Here is a 14,120-nt window from a genome sequence, read left to right as displayed (position 1 = left end):
TTTATCCCATTCTTCGTATGACTACTGTTCATTTTCTATGTGCATTGGCAACTCATTTTGGTTGGGATGTACATCAATTAGACATTGTTAATGTTTTTTTGAATCTCGACATATTTGAGGAAGTTTATGAAACGCAGCCTCACAATTTTGTCAGGAAAGGACAAGAGGAAAAAGTGTGCAAATGTAGGAAGGATTTGTATGGGTTGAAGCAATCTCCTCGTGCTTGGTATGAGAAATCTTACACTCATTTGGTCAAATGAGGCTTTCATAAAAGCCCAATAGAAAGCACTTTGTATGTCAAGCGTGAGGGCGATGTACTTCTCATTGTCGTTCTTTACGTGGATGATTTACTGATCATTGGTCCCGATGAGACACATATTACTGAATTTAAGGCTGATTTTAATGCTACTTTCAAGATCAAAGATTTGGGGCTATTGCATCATTACTTGGGTATACAATTTAAGCAGTGTGATGGTGGTATTTCCTTGTGTCAGAAAAGTTACATAGAGACATTGCTATGTAAGTTTAGACTTGCGGATTGCAAACCTATTGCCACTCTAATGAAAAGAGGTTTGAAGTTAAGTCTACATGATGTTGGTGATCCTTCTGATGTCACTCTTTATCAAACTGCTGCTGCTTGCCTCATTTATGTATGCAACACGAGGCCGGATATTGAATTTACAGTGTCACTGGTCAGCAGATTTATGCATAGCCTAGGGTCTAAGCATTGGTAGTCTCTCAAGAGGATTTTCCACTACTTGAGTGGCAATTTACATCTTGGCTTGTTTTATCCCAAGGGGGATCCTTGCTGTCAAACTTACATGCTTTTTTAGACTCAGATGGGGCTGGTTGTTTTGACACATGAGTATCCACAAGTGGTTTTTGTTTCATGCTTGGTAGTTCGTGTATATCATGGATGAGAAAGAAGAAACCTATTGTGACCACTTCAAGTTGTGAGGCTGAGTACAGGGTAGTATTCACATCTATGGTTGAGTGTGTATGGATCAGATACTGTTAGAAAATAAGACGTAGCTAAATAGATTTTTGAGTAGATTACTTAATGCAGAGAGATAGATTTCACACACAAGAGATTATAGAGTAGAGAGAGAGAGAGAGAGAGTACACACGATATAAGTGGTTCACCCAATGTGGGCTACGTCCACGGGAAAGCAGCCACTCAATGGCTTTAGCACTTCAAAAGAAGAAGTAGTTTACAAAGGGATTAAACCCTTGATAGAGCTCCCGCCTTGCTTCACTCTCACCACCTCACACTCACCTTGTTGCATCAACTTCACACTATGAAATGTGTGTAGAAATGGCCTCCTTTTATAGGCCAAAAGGGCTGCCCTCTCCTATGAGAGACAGCCATGTGTAGCCACCCTTGTCCGAATAAGTCCAAATCGGACCCTCCAATCCGCCCATGTGTGGCCGCCCTTGAGAAGACAAGTCCGCTTTTGAATTCGGCTACTGGCCATTGAATTCGGCCACCGGCCATTGACTTCCGACCACCGGCCATCGGCCATTGACTACCGGCCACCGACCAAATGACTGGTTGTTTTCGGACCACTTTCCGGCCGCCGTCCGGCCATAATATTCCGGCGAAAAGGAATATTTCGAAAAAAAAAAGTGGCCCCTGATTCTTGTCCATGAAAATTTTGGTTTCCGGTGAGTGATTTTCCTTCATGCACGATGGCTTCTCCTCATAATGGGGGCCTTACAAATGTGCGCTTTTACCACAGAAAATTACAAGGGTAAATCAGGCTCCATACTTAATAGAGACCTTATGGTTGATTTGGTTGTTGGATAGGAAACTACCAACACTATCTACATTGACAGTAAAGCGCATTGTCAATTGTGAGGAACCTAGTTTTTTGTGCTCACACAAAGCACATTGAGGTGCATTACCACTATGTCAGGGAGAGGTTCTCAGCAAGAGAGATCAGCTTGGCTTATGTGCCAACACAGGACAACCTTGCATATCTTTTCACAAAGACATTGTCTCATGAGAAGTTCAAAGATTTTTGCAAAGCTTTGGGGTTACTCCCCTTTGTGGACTGATCACGTCCTCAAGGCATGGAACTTCCCTTTACTCATGTGCCAGCTCTCGTTCACTGCATCACTCCAGGGGTGATTTTGTTACCATAGACATGTGGTACTGATGTGTGTGAACAGAGTAGGACCTCCATGGCATTTTTTCCCTCTTTAGGAGTTTTTCCCCCCCGTGCATTGTATATATGCCCATCACTCTAGGGCTATCTATCTTTCCATTGCACACTAAGTAATACACTCTCTATTGTGTGCCTTGAGCTTCCTTCGTCTTATCCAAGCTGTGTGTGTTTTCTTGCAACCCTAATTCCAACAAAACCTAAATGACTTTAGCACCAATATAAGTCAACTTTGATGATGAAGTGCAAGCTCTCATTATACTATCATCTCTATTGGATAATTGGGACAACCTTGTGATGGCTGTAAGAAAATCTATCTCTAACACAAATACTCTTAAGCTTGATGATGTTGTGGGTGTTCACCTAAGCGAGGAATGCAAAGGAGAAGCACAAGTGAATCATCCACCAAGTTTTGCATTGTTAGTAGATGTTGAGATGTAGAGAGAAAGAGAGAGAGTGACTAGAAAATAGACACACCATATACGCTCCCAAAGACTGATTCATATTGAGGACAAGATACAAATATATAGGTGAGACCAAGTTGAGTAGAGTGAGCTATATATAGCTCCAAAACCCCCACTCAAACAAAGGTCTCTAGCTTTGGATGAAAAAACCCTTGGGAAGTTTAAGGGAAAAACCCAAGCCCCTATACAATGTGAAAATATGAACCAACGATGATGATGTGAAAGTGAATTGTGCATCTATGTACAAATATTTAAGTGACTCAGAGATCACAATGTGAAAATGTGGAGTGTGCATAGTGCATGGTACCTAAAAGATTACACTATCATATGTACAAGCTATTACAATAGCAAAGAAGCTAATCTAGAAAGAGTGAGGCTGAAGCAACTCCAAGCTGCGAGCGCAAGAGGATGAAACGTCACTTGTTGAGGCCTTTGGTCAAAATTTCTGCAATCATCTGGTCACTTGGACAGTGTTCAACCATAATGGTTCCTTTGCGTACTTTATACCTGACATAATAATAATGGACATCAATGTGCTTTGACTTATTATGTTGAACATAGTCTTTTTCAAGACTAATAGCACTTTGGTTGTCACACCGCAAGGGTGTGCTAGAAAGAGGAGAGTGACCAATATCAACCGGCATTTGTCGAAGACAAATCAGCTCACGAGCTGAAAGTGATGCCGCAACATATTCTGACTCAATCGTAGAAACTGCAACACAATGTTGTTTCTTGCTGGTCCAAGAAGTAAGACAACCATTTATAAAGAAGAAATTTCCACTAGTAGATCGCATAGATAAATGTGAGCTTGCCCAGTCTGCATCTGTGTAACCCAAAAGAGAAAGAGATTGCATAGAATCCGATGTGAGTTGTCGTCGATAGACTAAACCAAAATTTGTAGTGCCTTTCAAGTATTTCAATACACGCTTTGCAGCAGACCAATGCTTAAGAGAAAGACATGCAAGATGTTGTCCAAGATAATTAGCAGAAAACAGAATATCAAAACGAGTGTTCATGCCAACAAACTGAAGACATCCAATCAAGTTAGCATAAGGTTGATTTGTGACAAGTTGACCGCCATTTTCAGAAGTGTTCTTCGTAGAGCTCGCAAGACAAGGTGTATTGGCTGAATGTGTAGATATCATACCAAATTTTTGAATAGTATCTGCAATAAGCTTTGACTGTTGAAGGAATAAAATACCTTTTGTACGGTTCCGTTGGACTTGAATACCAAGACACAAGTGATCTCTCCAAGATCCACCATATCAAATGCAGAAGACAATAACTTTTTCACTTGTTGCTGAAGAAATCCCAAATCATTGGAAACAAGGATGGCATCATCCACATAAAGAGCAAGAATCACAAAACTGATACATTGGCGTTTTATGTATAAGTTGGGGTCTGAAGAGCAAGAGATGAATCCTTTAGAGGTGAGAAAAAGATCAAATTTTGTATACTAGGCTCGCGAAGCTTGTTTGAGACCATATAGTGCCTTATGGAGTTGAGCAACAAGGTCTTCTTTACCTGGAATAACAAACCCTTCTGGTTGTTCCATATAAGTTTTCTCTTCCATGTCACCGTTAAGAAAATCAGTTCGCACATCCATTTGATGAGCTTCTAAATCAAATTGAACAGCAAATGCCAATAAAACTCGAGCACTTGTAATGCGAACAACTGGTGAAAAAGTCTCTTGATAATCAATACCGGCTACTTGGGAGTAACCTTTTGCAACTAAACGCGCCTTGAATTTGTGAGAAGATCCATCTGCTTTTACTTTTGTCTTATACACCCACTTACATTTAATAGCTGTACGACCAGGAGGTAATTCAGTTAGTATCCATGTACCTTTAGAGATAAGAGAATCGTACTTTGCTTCTATAGCCTCTTGCCATTGATCCTTTTGTGGTGAAGAGATAGCTTCATCATAAGTTACCGGATCTTCAGAAGTAGAAAAATCATTATCAGCAATATCGTCATCATAAACATGACATGAGCCATGTTCAAACTCAATAGGAACATCAACAAAAATATCAATATCATCATTGACAACATTCAGAATGGATGGTTGTGAAGAGGAAAGTTGCTCTATAGGAAGAGTTTCCTCATCTAAAAGAAATGGAAAAGCCTAAAGCAATGATTTAGTATCATCAGAATCATTCAGGGACCATGAGTCTCCCATAAGCTGCTCGTTAAAAGTAGCATCACGATTGACAATTACTTTCTTGGAGGAAGGGTCATAGAATTTGTAGCCTTTGGAAGTGTCAGAATATCCAATAAAAATAACTTTAAGACCAGGAGCATCAAGTTCTGTTCGTGTTTCTTTGGGAACATGAATATAAGCAATACATCCAAAGGTTCGAAAATGAGATACAGAAGGAATGTCACCTGTCCATGCTGTGATGGGTATCCTACCAGAGGGTGTAGTAGTAGGAAGATGATTCTGAATAAATACTGCTGTCAAAGTAGCTTCAGCCCAAAAAACACGAGATAAGCCAGAATGAATCGGCATACATCTTATAGCATTGAGAATAGTGCGATTCTTTCGTTCACCAATGCCTTTGTATTGAGGCAAATATGGAATAGTGTGTTCATGATGAATTTCACTGTCAGCACAGTAACTCACAAAATCTCGAGAAAAATATTCGCCTCCATTGTCACTACGAAGCTTCTTAAGGCAACGACCGGTTTGAAGTTCCACAGTCTTGTGGAATTGTTTGAAAATAGATAAGGCTTCAAATTTTTGTCTAAGTAGAAATACAGTTGTATACCTTGAGAAATCATCAATGAAAGTAATGAAGTAGCGATATTGTGATCTCGAAGAAGGTAGAGGTCCACATATATCAGTATGAACAAGATCCAATATTTCATGAGAATGAGTTGTATTTGAAAGAGGAAAGGGTTTACGATTGTGTTTCCCAAGAGCACAAAATTCACAAATTCCCATATGGGGATGGGCTTTAAGATCCATGCCATGAACAAGATCACGACGTTGAAGATCAAGGAGTTTTGAGAAATCAGCATGAACAAAACGGTGATGCCATACTTTGCAATCATGATCACCTGGAGCAGTGACAACATTTTCTATAGCATCGTCGAGAGAGATTTCAAACAAATTTCTGTTTCGAGGAGCAGTGGCTATAGTCTGTCCATCTTTCTCAATTCGGCATTTGATATAATCAAATCCAACAAACAGACCAAGATCAACACGTCTAGCAACTGAAAGAAGATTACGTTGAAGATTTGGTACATGTAATACTCCTCGTAAAATTTGAGTGGAAGAAGATAAGGTACCAAGATATAAGTCTCCAATACCCTTCACTTGACAAGTAGTATCATCAACAAGATAAACAACACGTTGAACTGGTAGTGGATGATAGTTATGGAGCCACTTAGAATGATATGTCATATTTCTTGTAGCACTAGAATCAACAATAAAAAGTGATCCATCACGTACATGAAGTATTCTGTTTAGAGCAATTGAACATAGGACACACTTGTTTCTGGTACAATGTTGTTTCAATGTTCAGTAGCATATGCTCTATTACGATCTGTGTCGAATCGACGCTTATAGCACATATGAGTGGGATGATCAGATCGTCCACAATATTCACAACAAGAAGAAGAAGAGTCTCTAGATAAACGTTGTTGTTTCGTGGTAATATTTTGTTCTGCATCATATTGACGTGCCCAACAATCATTTTCAGTATGGCCATTTCTGTTGCAGTAAGAACATTGCTTATTAGAAAATTTGAGACAAGAGAAAATATTACCGCGACGGCCACCTCTGCGGTTTCCTCGTTGAAATGGACGCCTTCGAGCATAAAAATCACGTTCCATCTGTTGTGACTCAGTCTCCTCTTGTGAAATCATAGTTGTATCCTGACCAGCATTATGACGTTCTTGACGCTGAGAGTATTCAATTAAAGACATGCAGGCTTGGTCGAAATCAAGACCATCTTTATTAGAGAGAATAGTAACAATGTTATCATAAAAAGAGTCCTTCACCGTATCAAGGAGAAGTGTAATCAGTTGCTTTTGTGGAACAGGATCACCAACAGCAGCAAGTTGATTAATAATAGATTTGAAAGATTCAATATGTCCCGTCATGGCAGTACCAACTTCATATTATAACTTGTTAAGCAACCCTCTCAAATAAAGTATTTCTGTAATTTCTTCTGAAAGTTTGCAATAAGGTACTTCCATATATCGTGGGAAGTAGGCAGTTCATACATATCAAGCAAAAAAGAATCAGTAAGAGAAGAAAGAATATACTAACGAGCTGCTTTATCACGTCGTTGCCAATATGTATAGGCAACATTCCAATCTTCAAATATAGGTCCTTCAGTAATAAGTATGTTATCATTATCCGTATCAACAAGCTGAGGTGGACAAACACGATTTCCAAGAACAACATCAGAGAGTTCATCGCCTTCAAGAATTAACAACATCTTTGCTTTCTAGCCTGGAAATCCTTGGCCTTGGAAAGGAGGAACAGAACGCTGGCCAGAAGGAAAGCCGCTGTGACGAGAATAGTCATAGCCATATCTTGTTGCGAGAAGACATATAAGATAAGATCGCACAATCTGCACACCATATATGGTGAAGGCCGCAATTGAGAATGAGAGAAATATGAGTTCTTTCAACGATAAACGCAAGAAGGACGCTCAAGGAACGTCCAAATATGTGAGAGACGTCACCCAAAAAGGCAGGGTAAAGGAGACGTTAATAATAAAAGAGTTCTCAAAATAGAGTGGTGTGAGACACAAGATTGACAGCCACAATACGAATAGCAAAAAGAAAATTTTGCTCAAAAAAGTTACACCAAAATTAGAAAAACGATCGAGGACGCTTCACGAAGAAGTATGACGAAAAAAGATGCGTCAAGCTCAATTGCAGTAAAAACAGCATAACTTTCTGCTGCGAACTTCGATTGACGCAAACCTAGAACTCAAATCGAAGAGCTTGAGGAGACGAAGAAGTTTCGGATGAAAAATGCCTTTGCACTGTTCCTGTTTCTCCAAATTTTGAGTAGAAGACCCCCAAAAATTGAGATGAAGTTCAGGGTGTCATCAACAAGAAAACATAATCAACGATTAGATTGATTAGCAATAAACACCCCACAAAACACTAATCATATTCTTCTTAACACAAAACAACCACAGCTAACAAGAATCAACGCTCAAAAAATAAAATTTGGAGCAATTTTGAATCTTACGTGCGAATCGCATACACATATTGTTTTGTCACCATAAATTGAATCGACGCGTGATCGTTACCGCTCTGATACCATGTTGAGATGTAGAGAGAAAGAGAGAGAGACGAGACAAGAGACACACCATATACTCTCCCAAAGACTGATTCATATTGAGGACAAGATACAAATATATAGGTGAGACCAAGTTGAGTAGAGTGAGCCATATATAGCTCCAACATCAACAATCATAGCACCAATGCTTTGGTAGACACAAGAGCTAGAGTGTATACAGTCAGTTATTCCACATACAAAAAGGCAACAAGTCAAGTATTGACCGCAGGAATCACGACAGTCAAAGGATGCAACAAGAATCCAAGTCCAACATTGGGAGTAGTCAACTTGAATGTGGTAGTACATGGATGTTCATGTCCGCATCAGTTTGTATGCTTGTCAGATGAACACATGAATGAGATGATAATTCTTGGAATTCCTTGGATGAGTACATACAAAGCAGTTCTAGATTCGGATACGAATCAGCTAAAGCTATCACCTAAAGGAGGGCAACTCATCGTTCCAATTGCACCAAGCAAGGAGGAATGGAAAAGATGAAACCAAAAGACCAATCCACGAAGCAAGTAGCATGAAAGGAGTCAGGAAAATTTGGGTACCAAAAGCACAACTTAAGGATAAACGAAATCAGATATGGGTGCCTAAAGCTTCACCGAAGAAACATAAGACAATTCCGAGGATTCGAGCACAAAATCGAGCATCTATGAGCAAGAAACCTAGCAGGAAAAGGATTTGGAAGAAAAAGTAGCACTTATCTTCTCCACAGACCGCTAAACCAATCAAACAGTGGCGAGTTAAGCCTCAATAGACTCTAACACACCATGCAGCACCAAGCCGACCGAGCTACCAATGGCGAGAAAAAGCTCGACAACCATCTTACGTGCTACCAACAACTCAAGAAATTAGCGTGGTAAAAAGTGACGCATCCTTGAATAAGGTAGGCCACCAATAGCCTGATTGCAACACCTTTCTAGCAGTTAGTTCCCCTGAAAAATGTACTCCAACTATATCCATGTGGGCTTCTTGCAGTATGTATAAATACTCATCCTCACAAGAACAACATCTAAGAATATCGTCCTTCCCTAGCTTGTAGAGAGTTCATGCAGTTAGAGAGTAATGTTTACATTCCTTTAATAGTTTTTGAGCTATATCCTTACGAACCTCTTTGGATGGAAAACCATTAACTAAAAATTTCACAATATTTTCACTCCATTCAGGCATGGTCTCGACTAGGAATAGGGAGGTATCGGGAAATTCATCATCGATTCCAGTAGGGGCTTCACCATTGGGTATGCGAGACAAATGATTTTCCATGACATGTCTTTTATCGGGCCTCACCACAACGGTAAAATCAAACTCAAGATGAATTAACAACCATCGTGTAATTCTTCTCGTGGAACAAGGTTTATTTACTAGATACAACAATGCTTGATGATCTACATAGAAAACAAACTTGCTTGCAACAAGAAGGTAGTAGCAAAATTGTTTCACTGTGTAAATCATAGCTAAACCTTCCCTCTCTATAGTAGTGTAGTTTCTCTCAGTATCATTTACTTGATGACTTGCAAAGCTAATGGGGTAGTCCAATTTATGTTCTCCTGATTGAGCTAGAACACACCCAATAGCAAAGTTTGATGCATCAATATGCATATGGAAAATTACATTCTAATCAGGCACTCATAGAATGAGAGCACTTGTCAAGGCATTTTTAATAACTCATAAGCATGGTCACACTCTACGGTCTAGTGGAACTCAATAATAAGCTTGTACAATGGGCGAGCTATCTCAACAAAGTTTAACATAAACTGCATGAGTAATACCCATAATGGCCTATGAACCCCTTTAAAGTTTGTAGGTGGTAGCAAATTGGAAATGGCTTTAATTTTGCTCTCATCTGTAGAAATCCCATTTGACTCCATGTTTAACACAAATTGGTATTTGAAAGGGGTTTAGGAAATGTGGTACAATCTGCATTTCTCAAACACTTTTTGTAAACATGATGGATATTCTTTCCAAGAAGAATAAACACAAAGGTCATCTAAGAAAGCTTCACAAAAATCCCTCCAAAAATAATGTTTATCCATTTTTGGAAGGTAGCAGGGGCATTAGTTAAGCCAAAAGCCATAACACAAAATACGAACACTCCGAATTTGGTTATAAAAGTAGTTTTAGCTTGGTCCTCTAGTGCAATTATGATTTGATTGTAGCCAAAGTACCCATTTAAAAAGCTATAAGCTTCCTTCCGTGCAGCTCTTTCAAGCACATGTTCCAAATATGGCAAGGGGTAATGTTCTCTCCTAGTGGCGGCATTGACCTTCTTTAGATCCACACACACTTTGAGTTTCCCATTATTTTTTGGCACAATAACTATTGGAGACACCCATTCTGAGTGCTCAATAGGGTATATGACTGCACATTTGACAAGCTTCTCAATCTCTTCTTGAAAAATCTCTGCATACTTATGATTCATTCGGTAGGGTCGTTGCTGGACCGGTTTAGCCATGCTATTCATGGGGATTGTGTGTTGCACCACGGAAGGTGGAACACCTTTCATATCATGATATGTCTAAGAAAATATATCCTTGAATTCCTTGAGAATATCCTTGAGAATATATTCCTCAGTCTCTATCAGATCTTGGGCAATGAAAAAAGGTTTAGACTCCTCTCCCGAATCTACTAACTCTATTTTCTTAACTATCACTGGACCATCATAGACTCCATTACTTTCATCAATAGGTTCTTTGGGACTTTGTGTACACAACCTTATTCTTCTCCGTGGTGTAGAATCTGAGATGTTTAGGTGCAGGGTGTAACTCTGTGGGGTCTTGTTTTGTGGATTGGGATTTGTCTTCCACTTCCTTTTTGGCTGAGTCAACTCTCAATTTTTTCGTCTCCTTACGGTAAGGCTCAGCTTTGGCTTCTCTGTAGCCTCTAAATGTGCAATGTAAATGGATTGTGGACTGCATCACATGACACTTTGAATGTATTCATACCAGCTTTTGATGAGCATCACATGTCCCCACATAATTAATCCATTCTCTGCGGTAGATTTCTTTTCATTTATCCTAGCACATACATTGGCTCGATATTGTTACTTCTTATATCTCTTAATCCTCTTGTCTAATTTTTTATTATGGCCTTCCATCAGTGAAGAGTCAGTAGATGAATTGCTACTTGTGTCTTCTCCTCTCCCAGATAGATTGTCATCTAGGGTACCACTGGGCCATGAATCGTTTGTCTCCACATTTGCACCAAGATTTAACTCAGATTCTTCATCCTCAAAGTCTATTTCAATTGAGGATTTTGACTTTGAATCGTGTGGGATATAGTCTTTTGCACCAAGGTTTGAGACCCTACTGGTTCCAATGTCAGTCAAGCCTTCATCTGGTAGATCATTAGAAGCTATATGCACTGCTCCTATCATATTTAATGGTACGAGTGGTGGCATTTCATCCCCCTGAGGTGTTACCCAGGTTGTCCCCCTATTTCCCCAAGTGTCTATGGTTGCTGCTAGGTGGACCCAATCCACATTGTCAGTCTCAGTCATCTTAGGTAGAACATCCATATAAGGGGAATCTTCCCTGACATCAGTGTCACACGCGTAATAATACTGCAATGGGGCTGAGTGAATCGTGGTGCTAGATCTATGATCAATTATAAATTTGTTTCCTAGAGGATGGGCTCGACCAGTTACAAGATCAACTCGAATGACAGAGTCTTGAAACCGCAAGTAGACATGGTTTTTAGACCAGTCATGCACCATTTTGCTTTCCTCATGAAAGGACGTCCTAAGATCATCTCAGATGACATAGTGTGCTTGGAGAAATACATAACAATGAAGGTATGCCTTATTTTATGTCCAAAGACCTTGATCTTGAGATCCTATAGCATCCCAATAGGTTTAACAATAGTCCCATTGGCCATCTTTACCACTATGTTTGTAGTCCCAAGGTGAGGTCTTCACATAGTTTCCCAGTAATTCTTAATTTCAATGCTAACCCGAGTGCCACCATCAAGGATTCCCTTCACAATTAATCCCTTGGTAGTGATTGCTATGGTCGCATTGGATTCATCGCCTTCAAAGTATTGTCCCAATTTGCTACCATGTATTTCAACAAAAGAGTTCTCATTTAGGTTGAGTTGTGGATCTAAGTGTTCCTCCTCTATCGGCACCTCCCTAGTTCCATACATCTCTACAAATTGTGGTAGCTCAACTTTCAGTTATCCATTGAGGAAAGCTCAAAGAGCTAAGAATAGCTCGGGGTCTCCATATACTTTAGACATGATGGTGGTTCTAACTTTTGAAGCCATGAAATCCATCAATTTGGCAATATTTACGACAACTTTTGGGCTCCAGTCCCTTGAAGTGGGGAAGATGGAATCTCCATTTCTTCGATAGCTTTAGGTAATCCCTCTGTAAACATTCTCCAAGAAGAAGGGAGTACGCCCACTTTCCCATGACTTAAAGTCACTTTATTCTTGGATGACACTTGGTATGGCTAGTGCTCTATGTACTTTGTGAGATTGATTTTGCATAGGGAAAACTTTGTCTGTAATCTGAATTTGCGTAGATTCTGGCTCTAAATCTCTTTGGGTTTCTTCCACCAAACTCATTAATTGCTTGAGTTGCTTGATCTCGTATGTAGGGTTGGGTAAGTTCCTATCTTTTCCTTGGGTCCTGGCCATTGTGGCTCATGATAATCTTCCTTGTTTTTTATTCTTTTGTAATGTTTTTTTTAGTCTCCATGGTCTCACCTGAATCAGAATACATGGGGTTGTCACTAGTCCCTATGTTGATCTTTGAAGTGGGGTCTGACTTCCCTGCTTCTAAAGATCTCTACCCTCGTGTTTTCTTGTTCTTTTGAGATTGGGAAATTGATGCTATGTCTCTTTCTTCAAGAGTATAATTTTTGTTTTGGAGCATCAATTGTGTGAGTACATTTACTCGTACCACAGGTGTACTTTGTGTTGGTTCCTCAATACCCTCAATTAAGTTCAATGGCATGATATTTGGTGCATCTGGATTATGAGGACATTGGGAAATCAAATGATCTATGCCACATCTATTACACATCAGTATCAGCATTGTAGATGTGCTCGCTTGATTGGTTTGCATTAGTGTGGCATTATTTTGTAATCTAAAAGGACAGTTGGCTACACAATGTGCATCTCCACACTCGTAGCATTGAAGAGGTGGTCTCTTGGTAGTGAAATTGATATCTTGGCCTCTTTCCACAAGAGCAGCTTTTTGATCGGGTTTGACTTGTCCCCAATATTCCTCCATGTAGTATTGTGGAATGTCTTCAAGTACATCAATCCCATAGGCAATTTAGGGTCTATATCTTCCTCACAATCTACACAAGCAATAGATGGCTCACAACTCACTTGATTCACAGAAGTGATTCTCAGATGTGGTGGTTGCGGTCCTAGCACTGTAAACCCCTAGGACTGCCTAGCCTCGACCCTTTGCCCAACCTCCCTTTTATAGGCCTTTCCCCTAGGATCCCGTATCCATTAGTAGCCGGCCCATGGCCCACGGTCCTTGACCTCCAGGGTGGCCCTTGGCGTGACATTACTTCCCCCTTGGAGAATCATTTTTGTCCTCAAAAACCAAAGTCATGATACACTAATGTTTTCCACAGTGGCATCCTTCATGGATCGAGCAGTTTGTTTGACTGAAACATGGTTCAGTAGGAGATCCAATGAAATCAAGAATAACATCTGGATTTTGCACATTTTTGTCCATTTGCAACCATCTTGTGCTACCTGATCATATCCAATCATAGTTTGTATCCTCTATTTAGAACGCACATGAGCATGCTAAATGACTTATCACAACAAAATGTGCCCGAAAAAGTACCTCTTTTCACTTTCCATGAAAGTAACTGGCTAACGTAATTTATCAGCAAAATATAAGTCCTTGACTTGCTCTCAATTTTCATTAGTAAACAACCCCACAATAGCTAGTGTTCAAGGTTGAGAACATGATGATACATGAAGAGACTAAACCTAGTCGCAAACATGCTTTAACTTATGGTAAGCAAACTTCCAAGCTGAGCAATAAATTATTACTAATTGGATTGCTTGGTGCTAATGTACTCACTTTTCATATCCTTTAGCACAAGATTACACTTTATAATCTGCCTATCCCCTTGGACAAGTGATGGTACTGAGGTGTTTTTTCCCACGGTGTCATGCTGTGACACGTACATAGTGGGAACGCATGCT

Source organism: Adiantum capillus-veneris, chromosome 10, assembly GCF_014529385.1.
Source record: "Adiantum capillus-veneris isolate H3 chromosome 10, ASM1452938v2, whole genome shotgun sequence".
Classification (NCBI taxonomy): domain Eukaryota; kingdom Viridiplantae; phylum Streptophyta; class Polypodiopsida; order Polypodiales; family Pteridaceae; genus Adiantum; species Adiantum capillus-veneris.
The sequence above is the reverse complement of the archived record's forward strand: the minus strand, read 5'-3'. Positions refer to the sequence as shown.